This window comes from Anser anser, assembly GCF_964211835.1.
Source record: "Anser anser genome assembly, chromosome: 10".
In the NCBI taxonomy this organism is placed as follows: Eukaryota; Metazoa; Chordata; class Aves; order Anseriformes; family Anatidae; genus Anser; species Anser anser.
The window spans coordinates 16,335,783-16,358,622 of NC_139730.1; the positions used below are offsets into that span (position 1 = coordinate 16,335,783).

At 38.3% G+C, this 22,840-nt stretch overlaps 1 protein-coding gene across 15 annotated transcripts in view; it reads left to right on the forward strand.

Moving 5' to 3' along the window:
* OTUD7A (OTU deubiquitinase 7A) overlaps positions 1 to 22,840 on the forward strand; it is a 150,083-nt gene that overhangs the window by 27,265 nt on the left and 99,978 nt on the right. For 9 of the 15 annotated variants that reach the window (XM_083850982.1, XM_083850983.1, XM_083850979.1 and 6 more), the window contains one exon: positions 3,749 to 3,940. The exons of 1 other annotated variant lie outside the window; for it this stretch is intronic. The gene's annotated coding sequence lies outside the window, so the exon portion shown is untranslated. Of the gene's footprint in view, positions 1 to 3,748; positions 3,941 to 7,397; positions 7,617 to 22,840 lie in introns of those variants that run through there. 5 more of the 15 variants (XM_083850984.1, XM_083850990.1, XM_083850989.1 and 2 more) reach the window with 3 other exon arrangements.

Consider the following 22,840-nt stretch of genomic DNA (forward strand, 5'->3'; position numbering starts at 1 on the left):
GGGCCCCAGAGCTGAACACATTAAATACATAAATACATTTGCTCTACTAATCTGAAAGCAACTCAAATGTCAGCCAAAAGTATGGTCACAGTCAAAAAAGCAAAAAGCTTTTCCTTTAGGAATCCTGTTTATTTATAAATGAGGAACATTTACTGTGTCCCTCGGGTATAATGCTGATGATTCTGTTAAAATTATTTTTTTTTAATTGGAAAATCATGTCCCCTCTGTCTGTCACTAACAACTTCCAGACCCTCTGTACATGCCATAGTGATTTAGAAGTGAGATATTTTGCTTCTCTTTACAGCTCTCTAAGTAGAGAGCTATTGAGCATGTGCAACTGTCTTAGTAACACTGCATGGTTATACATCTGGGCTCTTCACCAGTAGGGTATAGATTTGCAATATTCTGTAATGCCTAACCTCAATAATTTTGTTAAGCGTAGCTGTAGTAACATCCTAGTGAAGTGTCCTAAATTAGATATGCTGAGAGATATTTGAAGTCATCCTATTTTTCTCCAGTAAGTGGCAAAACCATTGCAGATTTTCTGTACATTTCAGTACAGAAGTTTCATGCCATAGTGATTCTGTTCTTTACTGTAAAATTAACTGCAAAACATCTGTAGAATAAATCTTCTTGCACACTGTGTTTAGAGGGAAAAAAAAAGTATTGCTAATTGTGTGGGTGGCATTTCTCAGTCTGCTTCGGAGTGCTAGGAACCATATTGTATTATTTTTAAAGCCTCTGAAGGCTGATAACAATCTGTCTGTAACTGTAAAATAATAATCTGATGTAATGACAGGAGAAATAAACTTCCCGGCTGTCTTGATAGAAAAATATGTGCTTGTAACAATTAATAAAAGCAGTTGGCTGGCAAGAAACAGTGCTAATTTCAGTGATGTCTAATAGTAAGAATAATCTGTAAAGCTGAATTAGCTAGGAAACAAGCAACCTCTTTAGGGTCCCAGTGTCACAGGTCAGCAGGAGGAGAGGTAAGCAGACTGACTTCCTTCCCTCTGCCCCACTGTTCTGGCCTGTCTTTCAGTGTATGCACTTCAAGCAGCATAGAATTTAGCAGGAACTCTTAATTTTAAGCACTATTAGCTACAATTACTCAAGAATGGATTTTTTTTTTTTAATGTGATTTCCTCTCTTTATAGTTTGCGTTAAATTTTCCAGGGTATTTATAACTCAAGTATGTCCTTTGTGCCTTTTCAACTGGCATCTCTTGTGTGGTTTTATTCGTTTTATTTATTAATTGTGAGTATGACTTTATTTAAGTTTTCACTTACATCTAGAGTTAGAGGATTTTCCAAAGTCTTTGAGGAAATCTTCTGTGGATTCTAGATGTTAAACTGTTATGTCCAAATGGAATAAACAAAAGAGATTTTTCATTAGAAACACTTCCAGGTTCTACAAAGCTATCACCAAAATGTCATTAGGAGCTATTGCTTGTGTAGCAAACTTTCAAGATGACTCTGAGTTTTTTCTTCTTAGGGATAACTTACTATATGTTCACTTACTTTACTAGACAAAGCTAGTTCCTTAAGAACTTCCTGTTGATCTATAAGCATAAGCATCTCCTTACGTTTGTATGCAAAATGGAACTCTGTTTTATATGGCCATTCGTATCATATCTAGTCTCTGTAATGATCTGTCAGACTGATACTAGCTGTAATAAGAACACTAAAAGTTGGGATTACCATTTAGATTCGAGATGGATCATAATTAAGTTAGCTTTTTCTAGATGACATTTTTTAGAAGGAATCTAATTCATATTTCCATTGCATATAGTTTAAGTTGTGGTATGTAACTTGCCTTTAATATCTTTGCCCCCACTTCCATGTTTTCTGTAGTGGGAATGTAAAGGGAATGTTTCATTATATTGAAGACAAAAGACATATAAACAAACTTTATTTCTACTCTAAAGATGAGATATCTATCATAGACCAATAGATCCTTTTAGATTCCCCATTCCACAGTTTTTGTCATGTATATCTTGTTAGGTTCAGGACGACAGTGACCTCATAAGGAACTATCTGCAATCAGTGAGGTGTAGAAAGGTAGATAATCTGAAGGAATAAGTGTGGTGGATGAAGGAAACACAAGATTTGTTCAATGAGATGTACATACAGCAAATGTTGTGCAGGAAACCTGTCATGTTAAGAATTCAAATGATTTTAATTTTTCAGTTCATTTAGTCCACTGAATTGCATGAATTCTGTGTTTCGGTCATTCTCTACAAAATATTTGGAAGTATGTTCTTTGGGACAGATTTATGTGATCAGATGTGAAATAGAACTGTGTGTTATTCTGCACATAGCACCAATATAGAGAAATTGGAGAAAATATTAGAAAAAATGATTGGGTATGTGGTGGAGTTTCATTAGAAAGTTTAACGTACAGCCTTTTATTCTGTAATCTATTGTTAGCTCTTCATACAATTACAGTGAAGATGAGAGGCTTGGGAGTTTGTTAGAGTTTGGTATATTATTTCTTTAGCTGCTAATTAAATTTAACTGCTTCAAGTTCTTGTGCCCTTCATAAACTTCTCGAGGATGGCTTGGACTGCAGATTGGCTTGTAGAATTTATCTGCTATTTAAATGTACTTGTCTCCTACAAGCTTTCTCTCATAGAACTTTGAAGATTAAACTGAGTGTACTTCTGAAGTTTGAAACTTTAGATATCTTTATAAAGTCATAGATGTCACATTATACTTCTATGAATCTATTCATCAAAGCATTTAAAAAACAAAAAACAAAAACAGCAAAGATTAAGGACAGCCACTGTATATGGAGTCTCACAGAAGATAATTTTCTGCTCATTCACTGTAAAGGAGAGAGGAATGATTAGAGTTTCATCTGCCAAAGTTGTTTATCCAGAATTCTTTTAAGAGGTCCAGAAGGATAAAAGTTTTGTGTTCTTATATTTTTGGGAATAAAACTGCAAGTTTATCTTCACTTTTCTGAGTTTTCTGTCCAGAACTCACATCATGCTCCTCCTGGAATCTATGTAACTTGTTGCAAGCTCAAAATGGAGAGAGTAAATAGAAGAATACCCCAAGTTGGAAGGGACCCACAAGGATCATCGAGTCCAACTCATTGTTGAACTGAAATTAAAGACGATAGTATACATTGTATATGGCTATCATATGCGTTGGTTTCTCATGATAAATACCGTTGTGCTGTAGGAAGGCAGTGAGAGATAGTAGCAGAGAAGAAGGACATGAGAAGGCTGAGAAATCCCCCAAAAGGCTGGGGGTCTGGGTGAGACTTGATGGATTTATGCAGCTAATGTTTATAATGGATATAGGTAGTAAGTGACTGAAGTAGTGGTTGATCCCTTACTGACTTTTTGTTTGTTTGTTTGTTTGTTTTATTTTTTAAACTCTGGACAGATTGCACTAACTCTGACAGAGATCTTTTTGTCTGTCAGTACCAGCAGCAAAATGTGTTAGAGGTCATGATAATGCACTTGAGTCTTTGTCCTTATTTCAACTGCCTGAAATGTTTATAGTAGATAATGGTATTGACATATGTACATTTAAATATGAAGCTTAAAGGTAAAACCTTCTTAAGAATCAGGAGCAGGACTGCACTTAAATTCCATGTTGTCTTTACACAGCCTGGTAATGAATTTCTTCTTGTTCAAATTATTTAACCTCTGTGTAATTGCTGCACTTATAAAATGGGAATTACAGGGCTCTGTGGGATACAGTCTGCATACATGTGGTTGCTGTTACTTTTGCAGTACTGTGGGAAAGCGAAATGCTGCACTATATAAAAGTCCTGCTGAGAAAAAGCAACCTGGAGACTCATTCAGCTTCATCCTACAAGGAGAAACAAGTATCTCTCCTTTTCTCTGAAACTCTCTGTATTTTGAGACCCGAAGATATGTAGGCAGGATGAAACTACTGTACCTTGAAGCAGAGAACAAAGCAAGGTAAGAAAACTACACAAAATGAGTGTTTTTTTAGCACAGCACTGAAGTAACATTGTATGGATATTGCTCTTCCACTGTGGCTTCCTGTGTTAGCCAGATTAAAGCTAATTTATGTGTGTCTGCATATGCTGAAGTCAAACTCTTAATGGTGACTTCAGTATACCTCAAACCCTATGAATGTGTTTTGTGACTGCCAGGCTCATACTGACAATTACTTTCTGCTTGCTATAAGAGAGTTATAACATCAAGAGAAGTGATTTTTTTTGTTACTTTGGATGTTTACTTCTGTGCAAAGTTTTCATTTTTGTAGTACTTTGTTACCAACTTGAAAAAGTTATAATAATGCCAATCATACCTGACCATGTCTTTGTGTTTGGATTACGAAGTTCAGCATTCACAGATTTTGATTTCTGCTTAGATTCAACTAACCCAATCACAGTACTCTTGTTGTTATCTCTGTCTTGGATTAGCCAAGCACTCAATTTTAGTATATAACTAGAAAGTTCAATGCTCTTTCCGAGGTTATGTAGACTCAAACCAGCTTTATGTGTATATTTTAGTAGCATACATTTTGTAGATCTTTATTTGGGTTTGTCTTGTATGTGTCGTGGTCCCCCTGCCCAGGCATAACAGCTTAAACTGTTGGAATTCAAACCATGCTGTAGAATGCTTATTCAATTACTATTGCAGCATGTTTTCTTTTGACAATATTTTTATAAAAATCCGTATTATTAGTAATACAATTTCTTAGCTTGAAGCACAAATGTTACTATGCCCAGTTAGAATGCAAAAGGTTTCTTTGTTCTCTTCAAATCTGGTAAGTTTGCAAACTCCCTTCAATGCGTATATGTTTCATGGATAAGATGAACCCTTGGCCCACAGGTTTGTTTTCCCTCCCTACACAAAACAGAAGAAGGAAGTGAGGAGCCAGACTTCTTTCATGCTTTCTTACTTTTAACTGGAAAAAAATTATCAGTTTTAAGTGAGCAGAAGAATTGCCACCATACTTGCAGGGATGTTCTGCTTCTGTTTTTACCTACCTACAAAGACAAGGAGATACCTGCTTCCATCCTTAGAAGGCAGGAACACCTATGCCAGTATTTCGGTTTGGTAGTAGTCAAGAAATGAGCTTTATCTTGCCAGAATATTTTTAAGCTCAGAGTAATTTGCTTAGTTTATGATCAGTTCTGCCTTTGACCCAGAGCAATATAAGACAGGTGATGAGATACAATACAGTGGCAATGCTTTATGTGAACAGACAGGGAGAAGTCTGATCATTTTCACCATGACAGGAACCTGTCTACTTACACAGTCATGTTACGCTGACAGCCACTCAGCTGCCAGGATTAATGAATAGTGTAGAACACTTCAGTTGTGAAGATACTTTCTTTCCTTTTTTTTTTTTTTTGGTGGGGTAGGTTGTTTGTTGTTGTGTTTTTTTTTTTTTTTTTTCCAAACCCTGCATCCATGTGTGGTCACAGAAATGATGCAATAGATAATAGATTTTGCAGGGAATGTCAGTCCTACACATGCTTGCCTTCTCTAAAAGCCTAGAAATTTAAGATCTCTGAATGACCTTGCTGAGTGGTTGGTCTTTGTGGACTACTGCATACCTACTCGCTAGTTCTGAGAGGAGGAAGATGTTCAGATGGGAGATCACAGTATTCATGGACTAAAGAATTTTGGTTCTTAAATCTGTTACGACAGCTGTTACTGGAGATACTGCCATTTCTGCTGAGGTTGAACATTACGTCCCCAAAGTATGTGAACACTTCACCTAGATCCAGCCTCTCTGCATTTTCACACTTCATGTGGGACTTTGACTGTTACAAACATATTTGCATTCCCATAATGGTGGTATAAATAAAATTTTGCTAGTGGCAAGGAAAGACAATGAGAAAACTTGAAGTCTCAATAGGAAAGCCTCTTGCTGCATCTCTTTAGGCACCCTTTCCTTTGCTGAAGTCAAGCAAATCCCTTCAGACTTTTGCTGTGATTATATCTGTCTTTGCCTGAAAGAAAGAATTGACTGCTTTTTCACAGCAGTTATCTCAATGAATCTCTGACTCCGTGTTACCAGTTGGCCAACTTAGAATCTTCAGATAAAACCCCACTTTGCTTCAGTATCTTTCTGTAACTGTCTTTTTGCCTCTGTTGTCCACATATTTCACACTTTTTCTTTGCTGCACTTAAAGAACGCTAGGCTTTACATTGGTGAAGAAACCAAGAAACTGTTCTGCTCAGGACTGTTTTGCTTTTGGAAGGAACTTGAGAGCACAGCAGAGAACTCTGCTCACCTAGAAATCCTCAATGATGAGTGTAAAGAATTCCTCTAAGGTGAATAGTGGAGGGAAGGGCAAATAATGGGAGTTTACTTAATGGAGGCCTGAAGTTGTATCGGAGAGAACTGTTATACTGGGTTTTTTTGTTTGTTTTGTTTTGTTGCCTGTCACGGGTTGTATGACAAAAGCTAGTATCTCACTGCATTTGCAACAAAAGGTTAGATGTAAGACCAGCTGGGAAGTTTTCCTAACGTTTTCTTTTCTGACCTTCTCCTCAGCTACAAAAGGAAATGGTTTCAAAAGTAAGGGGGAATTTCTTTGGAGAGTTTTCAACAGTATTCTCAATTGATGTTGGGGTTCTAGTAGAGAATTAGAACATAAGTAACTCTTTTTATTCCCTAATCATCAAACCTCCTTAGCTTATGACTGAAAATGCTTTCTTCACACACAGCACATCTGGGGAGGCACATCTGGTGACGTGTCAGCGCAAAACATTTGATGGTGTTTCATTTACATCTTGTGACTCCTTGAAGATTTAGTGCTGCTCTATCTGTCACTGATTTGTTCGACAACTCTAGGAGGCTAATCACGGTCGGGAATTCTTGGTGCTTCTAAACAAGGAGGCTTCTCTTGACAGACAGTTGTGCACTGGTGATTTTTCCCTTCTATCCCACATGTTCTGCCAGAGTCCACGCTCTTGCAGGCTTCTGGTTTTCTTTGTGATGGGAAGTGGGAAAGGGCAGTGCTCGGGTGAGTCTAGTGACGGCCCTTAACCCGCTTCCTTTTCAACTCCGGTGGAAGAGTGGAAGTGCAAGACCGCTTTGGTGCGGGGCAGGTAGCTTTAGCCGAATGAGGTAGAATACACCTGCGGACACGGGAGGAGGAGGAACCAGGCTATCGGAGAAGTTACCGCAGGCTGAAGGTGCCATCCCTCGAGCAAACGCGCGAAGCATCGCGGCAGAAGGCACGGGAGAGCAGCCGCCGGGCCGAACGCAGCCTGTGTGCAGGCGGCCCCGGGGGGCAGGCGGCAGCCCGGGGCCCCTCCTTCCCCCTTCCCCGGGCCGGGGCGGGCGGCGCCGGCGGCCCAGTGCCGCGGCGAGGCCGCAACGCTGTGCTGGGGCGGGCCGGGGCGGGCCCTGCGGCCCGGCACTGCATGGGAGGAGGCGGCTCCGGCGGCCCGCCCCCCGCCTCCCTCCCGCCTCACTGCAGGCCGGCCGAGGGGCGGCCGCTCCGCCGGGCAGCGCGGGCGGGGGGACAGCGGTGACGGAAAGCAGCAGCTGGGGGACGGCAGCGGCTGGGAGATTCCCCCCCCCCCCCCCGCCCCCGCCCCCGCCCCGGCCGGAGGAAGATGGAGCTGGGTTAGTGAGGGCTTGCGGGAGGAGCAGCGGCGGCAGGTAAGGGCTGCTTCTCCCTCCTCGTCCTCCTCGTCCTCCTCCTCCGCTCCCCGGTGCCGTGCAGCGGCAGGTGGCCCAGGTGTGCCCGGCCCGGCCCGGCCCGGCCCGCAGCGCTGCCCTTGCCCGCGGGCTGCCCTTGCCTCGCCCCGGCCGCAGGAGATCCCGCTGCGTGCCCTCGGCCGTGCCGCTAAGGGCAAAGCCGGGCGCTGGGGCCCCCTCCCCGTGCCGCTGGGGCGGGGAGGTGGGCAGGTTTGCCGCCCCTGCCCCCGCCCCGGCCCCCCCAGCTCGCCGCTCAGCTCCGGGAAGGGTTTCTGCATTGCAGGCTCTCGCCCCGGCTCCGCTTCTGCATTCGCGGCTTTATCTCAGCACAGGAGCCCGCGCCCTGGCCGGCTGGGCCGGTCCTGCTCGGGCAGGAGGCCGCTTTGGGCAGGTGGCATCGCCTCCTGTGCCTCCCCAGCCCTGTCAGGGCTTTTGGGGTATCGGCCTCCGGCAGGGAGGTGTTAGATGCACGAATGGTATGTGTTCTGCCTCTGAAAGGTACAGCTACGGAGGGGAAGCTGTCAGGATCTGGGCGAATAACAGTCATTCGGAGTTTGCGGGGTGTGACACGGTGCAGTGAGATAGAATGTGCATATAAAACATAATGCAGTAAGGCACACGACCTTACATAAGCTAAATTTTAAAAGCTGTCTACCCCTACGCTCACCCTGGAGGTTGTAGGAATATGCCTGTTCTAAGCTCTTTCTGGAGCTCGTTATTATCCATCTGAAATAACGGTGCAGAACCCCTCGTGAGCCAGTACTGAAGATAAAAGAATAAATTGTTGACTACTTCTGTTGTAGTTCTGTTACAGTAAGTTCCTCGCTGCTGGTTGCTACCATGCACACACCACAGTGCTCTTGGGTACACGGATGTACACAGATCCACGCTGCAAGAGGGAAATGATATCTTCTGTTGTCCCTGAAATGTACCTTTACATTGGCCGATGCTAATGGTGTTGTATTTTAACGAACTCTTGAGGTTTCTCTCCTCAGGCCTGGTCAGTGTTACAATGTCTAGCATGTAGAAACAAATTTATATGTGAACAGAAAGAAACCTTTCACACTTTTAGTTTGACCTTCACCATATCAAATTCTTGAAACTGATGGTCAGGGCAAGTATTTTGCACTGGAATGGTTGAAAATATGCTGCTGGACACAACATACACAGCTCAAATCACACACAGGATGAAACAGTGTTTTAAACTCTGTATCCAAAGGAAACTAATGTCTGATAAATTTGGCCCACATTTTATTCTAACTCAGTCCTTACGGATGACATTGACTTTAGGAAAGGTTACTACGGCACAGATTTAAAGGAAATTATATTGAGCTTCTGGAATTGAAAGTACACTTGGTAGGAAAAATACTGTTTTGTTATTTATAATCTGTTGTTATAATGAGTGTGATAGCAGTTGAGGCTGGATCCGTCTCCATTTCCTGCTGTTGATGTGAATTGTCTAAATGGACTCCCTTCTCCTGTGGATGAAGGCCAGATTTTGTCCAGGTGTGTATGTGCTGCTCTCACAAGGGCATGCTGGAGTTTCCCCACTTGAGCGTGAAGTATAGCTGAATATCGATGCCTGCCTTGCTTTGGGATGCCTTCCGTTATATCCTATAACCCATATCCTTTTGATAAGGCTGTAACATCAGTTGTGGTATGGAGTATAGCACCCAAATGAGAATGCACAGATTAGCAATGATGATATGACGTGGAATAGAAGTGGTTTTTTTGTGCATCTTATTCTTTTGTGACATTATATTTTTATGTTTCTAGTTTACAAGAAGCTCAGTCATTCTCAGGACAGCTTAATTCATGTATAAAATAATAAATATTTAGCGTTTGAGGCTGTTTAAGGATCACTTATAATAGACTAGTAACTTCATTTATATATATGTGTGTATGTGTATATATACTTAAAATATGATTAATCATAATGTAGTATCAATTTTTGAAAAAGGTAATTTTTTTTTTGCAGATGGGATCTGGAAGACTTTGGTCTTGGTTTACCTGTATAAATTCAAATAAGGGTGAAAACGGCTGATATTGTAGACTTCAAGTAAGCACGGAATGAGCAGGTGGGGAAGGTACTTAGTAAGCCTGCCTCTGCATCTTTTCTTGCCCCTGGCAGATGTCCTGTGTAGTCATGCTGGCAGATTCAGAAAAAGGCCAGGGACTGAAGAGTCTTCCAGTGAATGGGTCTCTAGGTCAGGATTTTTGCAGAGCTGTATGTGGGCAGGTGTATGAATGTTGACTCAGATCTTACCAATGCAACCATTGCGCTAATCATTGCCCTGCGTGTTACTTGCTAGAAAAAATAGAGAATCTATGTTTTATTTAGCCAAAAGACTATACGTAGACTATCAAATTATAGTTTAAAACTTTATGTTTTAAATCTAATAACTGTGATGTCTTCATGTTTAAGTGTCTTGTATGAGTCCTTTGACTTCATGTCTGTGTTTGGGAAAATAAATAATATTTTACTATATTTTAAATTCTGTTTTCATCATAGACACATAAGAATTTTAAAATAGGTATATCATTATTGCCTTAAGAGACACTAACTTCTGTAGCCTTTGGAGGAAGAAAACAGCTCTGGCAAGATAGTCCCGCATAGTTAAGTATTGCTGGAGAGGAAAGTTGGAGTTGGAAGAGGGAAAGGACTAACAGAATTTGCAGAATATTTATCACCAGGTAATCTAGACCTCAGATCTTACTGTATTCAATGAAGTCTCCTTCAGCTTAATATATTCTACATTCCCAAAACCATCATGAAATCTGAATCTTCTTTTGACTTGAATTTTATAAAATATCTTTGGACTCATATTAAGCAAAAAAATAAACAAAATTTTAATTAAGGAAGTGGTAAGCCCTTAAGATGTCAAGTGCAACTGCCGTTAAATTGAAGACTGAAAAAAATAGAAAAGGCTTTTTCTTGAATATTTTTTAGTCTACTAGTTCATTTATAGTTGCTATGTCCCCAGTATGCGCTGCACAGGCACACAAATGCATTCATGGACATTTGTACCAAAGCATAGAGGTAAATGGTATGCAGACCTTCTGAACAAATTAATCAGCGTTTCCCAATGGACAAAAATTTGAGATTAACCTGGCTGGCTAGGTGATCTGAAAATTCAGCAGTAGAGTCTTGTATGTAAGAGCAGAAGTTTACCCATTGAAGCGGGATATAAAGTTGCATGGATGTTCCACTGCGCGTTTTTGTATTTCTTTATCATTGGTTTGCTAAGACAGTGCGTGGCACAACTGAGGAAGCCAAGTGTCCCCAGTTAAGATGGCAGCACTGTTTGCAGTTCTTTGCTAGTAATTAAATTTTTATTATAAAGGCAGATTAATTAGTATGTGCGTGTAAGTGTACCAATACTTCACCATCAGATATTTTCTGTTTCATATTTTCTTTTTATTTTGCTGTCCTTTCCCAAATACTGACTCAAGGGAATAAAACGGGAAAGTTGATGATCATGGAGAGGCTGGAGATACAGGAGATTTGAAGTACAGTTAGTTCTGTTTTCCATTGTTCTCAAAGCACGATTGAATGTGTAATGAGTATTTTTGATTAGGTAGTTTGAAGAGACAAAGCTAATTGTGATTAATTTCAAGTCTTTTTCTCAGTTTACTTCAGAGTTTTGCTCTTCCTTTATTTGAGGTCAATGCTGTCTATTTTAGGATGTGTTTATACGACTGATTTTTAGTCATAGTTCTGTGCTGTATTGTTTTGCTGCAAAACATTATTGACATTACTGTACTTACCTTATTAAATATCTCTTGAATGGACTCTTGGGAAAGCTTTAGGCTTGAAGTAGAGAGATTGGTGAATATTTAATTCAGTTTATAAACTTTGTAGACCCCGGTTTTATGTCTAAATAGTGTCAATTCAGTCTTTTCAATTGTTCTAAAAACAAGGTCTATTTTTGAAGTCAATGACATAATTTTTTGTTGGATATGCTTGTTAGCTTTAATTAAAGGGTTTATAAATTCATTTAATGTTTTGGAGTTTCTCAGCATTTTGAAATACATTTTAGTTTGAAAAAGAATCAGAAACCTCAGGACAAGAATATAACTTTAAGACAGTTTTAAAATTTCTTATATAAATTATAGAAGAAATGGTGGGTTGTTATTTGTTTCATAAAGGACAATTTTATTTTCCAGCCTTAGCTGGCAGAATATTCAGTCTCCTTATGTGAATTCCTGTACATCTATGTGAATAATTGAAGTGCCAAATATCAACTCTGCACGTCATTTAATTCTGGTGAAATTAGGAAAGGGTCACTTGGGTTTTTATCCTCAAACTATTTTTTTCTCCCTGTTTGGCCCAACCCTGTATTTTAGACAGCTTATTGTCCTGTTTAGTATTTATTATAGTTTAGTATTTAGTGCTGAGGTTTGCTTTCAGCCTACATTGTCGAGTACAGCATTAAATGTTAATGTAAATTTGCTTTCCTTTAGCTTGTACTTCACAAGAGTCAAGTCTTTCTGCGTTATATCTTGGTTTTAGAATTAGTTATTTTTAAATGTAATGTCTTTGGCTCAGACCTGTTAGATACAGTAAGCTTTCAGAACAAGATTACATATATGAACATAGCTTATTCTTGCTGCTTTACAGATTACGTACAAGGATGTCCATTCCTCTTTCTTAGTTTAAATTGTTTGACAGTTTGAAGGGGATTCCTAAAATCATTACTCACTGTTGTTGTCCTGTACTTGTAAGAAACTGTTGAAAAGTTGCATTAAAATGTTGAAGTGCAGCACTGATTATTTAAGGTAGAAAATGTAAGAATTCGGTTGGTGAAAGTATTTTTGAATGCTTCCTCTCCCCCCCCCCCCCCCAAATGATTATATCTGCCAAATACTAATTTTACTGAATATATCATTAATTAAATTTCACATCGTATGTTTAGAGTTTCATCAATTAGAACACTGAGTTATGCTCTCGGATCATGATTTCAATCTTGTATGCAGTGATTTGATACCATTTTAATACCATCTAACCTGTATGAAGAACAGCATATTTTTTTTTGTTTGTTTTTTAATGCAAGAGTAAAGTAGCTGTTTTTATCTGTCGGTATTTTGCATTTACTCAGTGCTCTGTGGTGAATTTTTTTTGCTTGCACATTCTCTTGGGATCTACTGAGTAATCATATGTATTGACTAGTTAATCAAAGAAAGGACAAAGCCCATGTAGAAAGTGAGCTAGCTGAGAAAGAATTAATTTTGATTCTCATTTCTGTCACAATGGTTATACTTTCTAATTCTAAAAACAATATTGGAAGAGGAACACTGAGAACTTGTTCGTTATTAGATGCTTGAAATATCACATTTCTAATCCTGATGACTGCTGATGCCTTTAGTGACCTCTGTCATATGGAAATTCACTAAGTTGTTGCTGCTGCATATGGCCAGGAGATGCAATATATTTCTAAGCCATTGCTATGATGTTATCAGAAACATGTTCTAATGCCTTTGATTAAAATGGCTAGCTGCCATGGTGATAGTACCATAGAAACTGGTAAAATAATCATTGCCTATTAGGAAGTCTGAATGAAAAAAATCTCCATTTTTCTGCCTTTTATTTTTCAGCATCTTCACAGGAATTCTGCTGGTGTTTATATTCCCGATGAGCAAATTATTGAATGAATTCCTTTGCTCTGTGTTACATGGCAAACCAGGCTAAGGTTATTGTATTGGTCCTGTCTAAATATTGAATGCATGAGTGACTGACAATTCAGTCATTCCACCATCTCCTCCTAGTCTCAGGAACAAGGACATTGGAGTAGAAGCCTTTCTTGCAGTACTGATTTTTAAGTCACTGTACTCTCTTTTACTGTAATTACTTTCTAAAGAGTACAGTAAGTATCATTTTCTTCAAAAACACTCTTTCAGCAAAGAATGGTAGCGTTCCAAGTAGAGTAACGACAGAGCTTTAATTTGGGAACGTGACATTGTAAAGGGGTTTTTCTCTCTTGAACTATATAAAGCATGAACTGAATCTTATTTCAGGATGTCATAGGAAGCTACTCTGGAAGGCCCAGAACTTAGAAATTGCCTTTATTAGCATACATCAAGGCCCAAGACTACAGAAACTTTGTCTGTCTTTCAGAACTGCTTAACAAGGCAGGGAGGTTGCTGGTAAGTGCTAATTTTGAGTTGCCACTTGCCAAAAGATGCTGCTGTGTAAAATCTCAGTCTTTCAGTGAGATAATTTCTAAAATGTAAGACATATCATTTGCTTTAAGTCACATACATGGTAAGAAAATTAGAAGTGAATGATTAGCCACTTCTTAATTATAGATGTAGTTTGGAAGCCTCATCCAGCTATCAATTAATAACATGTTTACTGTATGTTTATCTTTGTATTAAATACAAGAATGCTAAGTAAGAACATAGAGTGGACAATATCTTTACTTGACCATCTTTTTCCTTCTCTTTTGAGATCTATTACAACAAGAAACAATGTACCAGAAGCAGTCCCTGGCTTGGGTTGTTCTGTCTCTTGGTTGGAATGAGTCATTTCTCTCTTACCCGTGAGTGACTATATCAGGTGCTTATATGCTGTTGGAAGTTTCTAAGCAAGGACAGAAGGCAGTGATGCCAGATATATATCTAGAGAGACATTCTCATTAAGCTTCTGTGAAAACGCTTATATTGCCTTCAGAGTTTCTAAGGTACTGCCAAGGAGCTTCTGTCATGTGTTAAATAGTTTTCCCTGTCAGCACTGAGATCAGTTTAGAGGATACTTGATGGTGGTAAACTCAAGCTGATTAGTTAGATTCAGTCTGTAGTAAGTGGCAAGCTGTAGAAGGAAATGCAGGCTATCAAATCCTGCGCTTAGATACAGGTAAGACAGCACATGCGCTCTAATCAGAATAACATGCTTATGTGAGAGCAGAATCCAGACTGAAGTGTTGGAAGTAGATAGGTCAGGAATACTTACTGTCAGATTTACCACTGCTTACCAGAAACTTGGCTGTCTCTCACCTGAGAGTATTTAATAATCCAGTAGTTTCTGTATTAGGTCTTGGAGCTGTTACATTGTCAATATGTGGGAAAAGGAGGGCATAAAGATGTATTAAATAACACTGTGGTAATAGGAGGAGAAGATTTTGCTGTAAAGAGAGCATTGATTTGGCAAACTGTAATTAAGCATAAAACAATGAAATCACCTCCCATATCTCTCTAAATAACTCATTCCATCTTTGTCTCAGGAAAAGTACAGATGAATTGAAGGAAGGATAGAGTATACGGGAAAGGCAGATGTATGTAATTCCAACACGGTTAATGTCAGAGTATGCAACATGTAGGTAAAGTTAACATGTGGAAAAGATTCAGGCAAAATTGTGCACTCATCAGTTCTACAAGTACAGCTGAGTAAAGAACTGGACAGGGACTTCCCTTCAGCACAAATTAAGAGAAGTAATATATAACATAGTGGTCCTTCAGCAGAGGCCATGAGGATAATGTTAAATAAATGCGCGTGGATAAATTATATGCAGTTTGATAAGTTGATGCTTTAAAAAAAAAAAAAAGACATTGAAAAGTTGCAAGCTTTTCATGAATCATGAGTACTGGGATGCCCAATCATTTACCAGCTGAGTCTTAATTTCACAGATTGTGAGGTTAACTAGAAAATGGGGAATTTAAATAAATAACAGCTGAGATGCTTTATCATTTCTGATTTTTCTCTATAAATGTTTCATTTTTGACTTTTCAATAATTTTAAAAAGCAAGACTTCAAACAAAATGATGGGAGATTACACCAATGCCAAGTCATTTAGAGGAAGCTCAATGTCTGAGTGACAGTGTGCCACAAGGATTCCAAGTCCTATGAGTTATTCTCACAGCCCCTTATGTAAAATTTTGATGTTCCTGGAGGGGGAAGGGGGAAGTCAGATATTCTGATACGTTGCTTTATATGATGTCTGTTTTGTATTGAAAGAGCAGTATGAATGAATGAATTTTTGGGCCATGTTTTTGTGGATGACTTTTACTGAATGAGGAACACTTGAAATGATAGGTCCTTTAGAAGCTGTGTGTTCCTGAGCAATTGACAGTTTGTTTCTCCGGGCTTCAGTATATGGATGCAATATGCTAGTACCTCAGCTATGCAAACTTCACGTCTCTGTTCATAATTGAAGTTCTCATGTGTGCTTGTGCTATGCTAGAGTTTCTCTTTTCTATTCATTGCTAAATATTTGGAGGCAGAGTTTGAAATAAGCTAGGAAAAGTTGTTTGGTCTTACATAAATAATATCCTCTTAATCTGGGAGGCTCCAGACATGCTTTACTGATTGTCTTTTTCTGTCTTATTCTTCTATGTTTAATCATGTTTGCATCTCTGCCCTGAGATGCCAAACTGAGTATAAGGATTGAGGCAGGAAATAAAAAGATAGATAGACATCAGTGCATAGGCATAAATGCTCAAAGCAGAATTTAGTCAGGATTAATAGAAGGATGCCTATTTTTGGCAAGAATAAGGAACAAGTTAAGGGCTGGGAAAAAAAGCATGTTCTATGAAATTTAATCTGTTCTTCCTTGTTTTTCAGTAAGGGAAGTTCTCTTGAAACCATGTGTAGAGGTCTGTAATACTTCCTGGGCAACGCAATTTACAGTTTTCTCATTCTGCATTGTTCAGGATTTCTTCTGACACATACATAAAAGCATGTGCAGAAGACAGAGTAGCACCATAAAGCCTAGAGCCATGTTTGAAACAAGAAGCATTATTACGTTGTCTCTCTCTGGGCTACATCATCTTTGTAAAGGGAGATAGCCTTTTTCTATTGCTTAATCCATCCCCAAGTACTTTGCTCAGTTTCTTTAACCTTCCAAGGGAGAATATGTGTAATTGGCAAAGGAGGAGGGGTCAACCAGAGGCTCGTAGTGGTTTGGGAATTGCACCTCAGGACTTACGACTGGGAGAACTGACAATAGTTTTGCAATGGGGTCCAAGTCTGTTTGAACTTGCTTCGTCTGTGATTATAAACACATGGCACAAACTGTTCCTTACTCACTGCACATGGAGGAATCTTCTTTAAAGCAAGCTGTCCTTGTGTTTTCTGAAGGCAGTGAGTTACTGGCACGTGTGCCTTGCTGATATGATGTATTGCTTATCTGCAGGCCTGGTAGCCCTGTGACCGCAAAAAGATGATATGCTCATTTCAGCAGATAAGCAATATGTAGTCATACTGGGAAGCCTGATGAATGTGCATCCAGCTGAAGATTGCTAGCTTGGCTGCCCTCCCTCAGTGCTAGAGCAGATCAGGTGGTTGAGATAAGTTATTATGAGCACAATATGTTGAACTAGTGAAGTCTAGACCTCAATTAACATGGAAATATAAATCATTGGCTTTTGCTACCAAGGGAATGAATCCTTGTGCCTGAGCATCTCAGTTGTAAGTATCTGTAGCTGATGAGATGATTGTATCTACCTGATAATCTCTTCACTTTCTTTGATACAGAATTTGAGAACAAAGCCATTAGCATTTCCCTTTTTCTAGTTTTGTCTCTTAAACTATACTTTACATGCAAATGGGAGAAATGGTTCCTTCAGCTGTTAGCTTTCAGTCTGCATGTCTCTCACTTAATATACAATACTCTCCTATCCATTACAGACAGAGGGATATGTTCTTATGAGAGAAGATGTCTGTGAAGCCAGTTGGTTGTCGTGAAATGTACATCTACAGACTCTGAAGGAAGAGAGGGAATACTCTTTGGATTTCATAATGAGATTTCCCTCCCTTAGAAGATGCTTTATTTCTGTGAGGAAAAGTTTTGAAGAGCGCACAATTTTATTTTGTGCACTGTATGTCATGGCCAGTGGGAATGACCCTATGGCTGTTTTTACGCCAATTATTTTTATGTAGAGGTTATATTAACATACAAAACAGCATGAAGATTCTGTTTACATATGTTCTGTGAGCTGTTTTCCTGTACAAATCTGAAATTTACTGGTGAAGGCGAAAAAGATTCTGTCTAAGACTTAAATAACTTGGGGTTGTAGCTGGTCACTGAGAGTCAAGCTGCCAGAGTCCTTGGGGACAGGTGAAAGAAAGGTCTGGAGCTTTAAAATAAGGAAACAAACAACCTGCCTCCCCCAGACCTTTTGTAGTATAATAATGTCAGAAAATAACCTTTCAGTTGTGGAGTGCTGAGTCTGGCAGAAGGTGACCTCAGAGGGAACAGTTGTGCCAGGAAAACACATTCTGAGCTGAAATGCTGAAGCAGCTAATGGCCAACAAGTGGATTTAGTTCACTACTGGTACCATTACTCTGTTTGCATCTAGCAGAAAAAAAAAAAAAATCTTTTCCTGTCAGGAGGCTTCAGATTAAGTCCTGGATGTTTTAAGACACTTGCCATGAGTGATGTGTATAGAGAAAAGATCTATTTTGCACTGCTTGAAACAATGCTATGTCAGTGTACTCACTTTTAAAGTAGGACAAAATAGAATTGTGGTTTGCCTTATAGATGTGATTTACTGGGGTTGTGTTATCCCCAAACCATACCTTTGTTGGGTACGTCTATGGAACGTATATTTAGTGTGAGAAAAAAATGAACAGTTTCTTTAGAAACTGTACCCTACCAGTACTGTACAGTATATTCCAGAGTCTTAGGAGGTTATTTTGCAGCTGGTTCAGTGTTGTACAGTAAAATCTGGAGATCTAGGAGAAAAATTCTCTAATAAGTGAAACTCTAATTTTGGTAGCTTGTGGTTATGTTATTTGTTTTTTATCATCGTACCATGAAAAATTTAATGTGGTGTTAATTATAATTGTATAAATTGAGATATTGAGCACCCCACACCATCTGTTCCATTTTCTCTTTAAATACAGCAGTGAGAATGAGGTTTGCTATGAAGGTAAAACACCAAAGCAGATCTTAACTTTCTATACAGATGTTTATGCAAAATATGACCTTTATGTGATCTTCCAGCTTAAGTTACAAAGCCAATGAAATGCAAAGCTGTATATATGGAACTGTGTACATGTATATAGGTATAAGGGGCTTCTTGCCTTTTTGATAGAAAGGAAAGAGGTTGTTGAAAAAGTAGCTGAAGATTTACAGGCATATGCTCTGAAAGAATGAGTTACTGATGAATAGCAAAAATACTTATTTGAAAACCTTTAGAAGGTTTTAAACCTCGTACATTTTTTTTTAACATAGGGATGGTCTATTTGTTGGTCATGTGAACCCTCTCCTGTGATAGAAAAAATACTCATAAAACTTTTTTTTTGGCTCAGGCCATTTTCAAAACATTGTTTGAGGAAGCTTTTTGAAACCCCTTTTGCTAATCCTGCAGTAGTTTGCCAGAAATATATTGTGTTGTTGTTGTTGTTTGGTTGGTTTTTTTGTTGTTGTTGTTGTGTTCTGGCTGCACAGGAATTAAAAGCCTATCATCTGTTTAATAAAATAACTGGATGCAGAGAGCTGCTAATAAGATGCAGTGTTCCTTCTGTGTTGCTTCTACATGTTCCGCGTTTGTTTGGCTGGAATGAAGTGATGTTATATATTTGTAGATCTAACAGCTCTTCTTTTCTTCAAGCGTTGCACTGTTAAATTGGGTCACTGCATATAATGCATGTTAAATAAGATGAAGGTTTCTTGTATTTACAGAAGTTAGTAGCAGGATTTCACAGTTTTACAGGAAACATATTATAGTTAATAATAAGCACATTTCTTTTAAATATATTACTCGTAGTTCACAAATGAATTCTTCATGAGTGTATCTTCCTACATATGCACATATCACAGGATTTGATAAAGTTGACCAAATGTAACAAAGACTGGAGCTTTAAGTGTACAGTGGTTCGTATATCTTTGATTAGTGTTTTTGCAGCAGAACATTTAAGTCTTGTGTGGCAATACTTGAAATGATTCTAGTGGTGTTTATTTTTGGGGTGGGGGGAGGGAGAAAGACTACAATGAATTATTTTTAATATCAGTAGTCCATGCAGAGAGAGAGATTTCAAAAACCACATAACTTCTTAGAATGGGATTTAGGCTTCAAGGTCATGTGAAGGGATTTCTAAAAGTTTTTTTTTCTCATTCTGATGATTAAACTACCATGTAAAATTGTAACTTCATTAATAGTTAAGCTGTGAAACCCCAATCCAAAAACTGGTCCTATACTTGAAAAAAAAGTGAATCTGAAGCTCAGCACTAGACCCTCGTCCTCTGTGTTCTTCCTTACTTTGTGAAAATAAGCAGTTTCCTAGCCCTTAGACATGTCTATTTAAAACCAAACTTGCAGTTGTATAGTCCTTCCTAAGCCATGGCAAATACATTTCATAATGTCATGTCTCTGAGGTGTTCCTTCTGCTTTTTTTTTTCCTGTACCAATAGCAATTGTATATGTGAGAAAAGTTTGTTGATTTTAGAGCATTTGAGCAAACACTGCTGTTAAGAAATACAATATTTTTGGAGACAGTTCATAAGTGCAAGGCAGTGCTTCTTGCCACCTCAGATGGTAACCTGAAGAGCAGGCAATTTTATCTTTTTTGTTTTTTTAAACTGGATTAGAATGAAACATGGTCATGATAAATTGAACGTATAACGTAAAATAAACACTATGTGATTCAATAATAATTACTCTTCAATAAGAATGATCAAAATTTACGAATACTGGTCAGTTGGCTAGGTTCCTATTCTGAGAGGGCTAGTTGGTCATATGTGATTCTGTGGTGTTTCTGCTTTTAATTTTGTGCAGAAGAAAATCTAATGAAAGGAAACGACCATTCATGCTGTATTTTCATCCATGGTTGACTAAGAGTCCCGTGTACTCAGAAATATTGAATGCCTTTCTTTTCCGTGTGCACGCTTTTATGGGTTTAAAATTTTGTTTTAGTAACACGTATCTTGCTTTGTACATTTGTTTCCAACCTCCCTTCTGTACTAAAGCAATGCCTTTTTCAATTACTTATTTTCCTCAAAATCATTGCAGAACACATACTTGATTGGCAACCAATTACACTTCATTCTTGCTGCTGTGGATCTAAAATACTGTAGAACAATTATCAATGTATGTTGGCTGATGAACACTATTCTTGCTTGTCACCACAGGGTTACATTTATTTGTGAATAACTATCAGGCATCAAACAAAAAAAAATCTGAAATATTTGTTTCATACCTCTCAATATGAAATGAAGTTGCCCAAAGAATAATAAAATGTGTGTTAGTGTTCACAGGAGTAGCAGGAATAGGGCTGAATGTTCTTAAAACATTTTTTTTTAAATTCCAGAATATAGCTTCTAGGTACTAATGGATAAATTCTTCAGAGACTTTGCATCTGTTATTGGCTGCAGTGGAGTTTTATTTTTTTGACGAATGGATGCTTAGGCTGTAAGTCCATAGCTGTAGAATTTGGTGGTGGAGATGCTGCTTAAAAACCCTCTAGGTCTAGTTGAACTATAACATCCTCTTTCAGCAATATACTTGATCCTGATTTGTAGATTCTTAATTCATTACTTAGATGAATATCATGGATGAATACAAAGTAGCAGCTTTGTACAGGTTGCATCTTTGTGGTTTAAAGAAGCTCTCTGTTTTATTCCCTTTTTTATGACTAAGTGAGGCTGAATGAATGGCACGTGTTTGAAACTTGGTCAAAAGAACTGTTTTTAAATGATAGCTGTGCTCAGGACATCTCAACAGATAAGTATATGCAGGTTTTAGAATTTATGAAAAGCTGTAGCAGTAAAGAATACGTGCTCTATATGTAAACTTGATAGTAGCATGAGAAATTTGTAAGTATCTGCGTGCTTATTTTGACAGATATATGTCATAAATTTATCATATGAAAGAAAGCTTCTGTTGGCTTCTTCTGAGACCATAGGTAGCTTCAGAGGCCTGCACATCTGATTACAGAATGAAGGCCAGGATGAGGAAGCTGCTAATGCTAATTGTACAACTTGGCGTTTAAACTATTTTGTGTGTCTAGAATTACCTCCAGTGTTGAGTGTAGCAAGTATTTGGAAAAAAGCCATCTTTCTTAGCATCGTAAGATAAGACAGTTGTTAAATTTCATGCTTGGCTTCAGAGTTTATATGTAATCACTAAAGATGAGTATCTGCCTTAAATAAAGGAGTAGGTCATTAATCTTCTGAGAGTTGCTCATGCAATCTTTGCAAATACAAAGGCCTCGAGGATAACATAATTTAAATAGCATAGCCTGCTATCTCTTGCTGTGTCAGTATGTTGTTAATGAGAAAAGAGCATTAGTGTATTAATAAACATGCATGCTTCCAAGCTGAATTATCACCAATCTGTTTAAAAGAGTTGCCTTTCTCAGATCTTTACTGTTATTTGTTATATATTTGTTATATATATATACATACATATATTTGTTATATGTTAATTTACTTCTAAGATTTCGTGTATCTGAAAAGATGCAGTAACAGTGTCAGAAACTAAATTAATATGCCATGGGAGCTTTCCTAATGAAATTAATATGGCATTTATAACCTTTTTAGGGAGGCTTTTCACCAATTACAGCATAAAATGAACTCCCAAGAGACTAAGATGCTCTTTTTTGCCCAACCTTTTATACTTCTGCCTGCTTCCTTTCATAATAAATAAAATGGGAATTATGAAATAAAATAATAATCTTTGATACCCTTCCATGGATTCATAACCTTTTTTTGTTGTTATGAACTTCGACTGTAGATTAGTGTTTCATTTTCAACGTGAGTTGACTGCATTTTTCCATGAGGTAGCAGCTAGCAGGATGAAATGATTTTTTTTTTCTGAAAGAATCTTTTCTGTTTTCTAGTAAAACATTTTTATGATTGTAACCCTAGTTATTTGAGACCTGCAGTTATAAAGGAAGTTTAATTGTATAGATGTTTTCTAGTTCTTTGAGGTGTGATTTCTTTTTTTTCTTCTTATGTTTTTATGTTGTAAATAGTGAATAAAGTGTGCTTAAACTTTGTAAATTGGCAGTACTCTTCGTAAGGTAGATTACAGCATGTGGAGGAGAACAAACAAGAAATTAATACAGCTGTCACAGGTGAAACAGCAAAAAATGGCCTCTAGTGGAACTATATCCTGAGGTTTATTTAAGAACCAAGAAGGCTTGAGCTTTTACCATACTTGATTCATTTTGCATACTCACTGAGCTGCTCTGCTGCCAGCTCTATGTTCTTGACTTTTGTTCCCACCAGAGAGATCACTGCAGCTT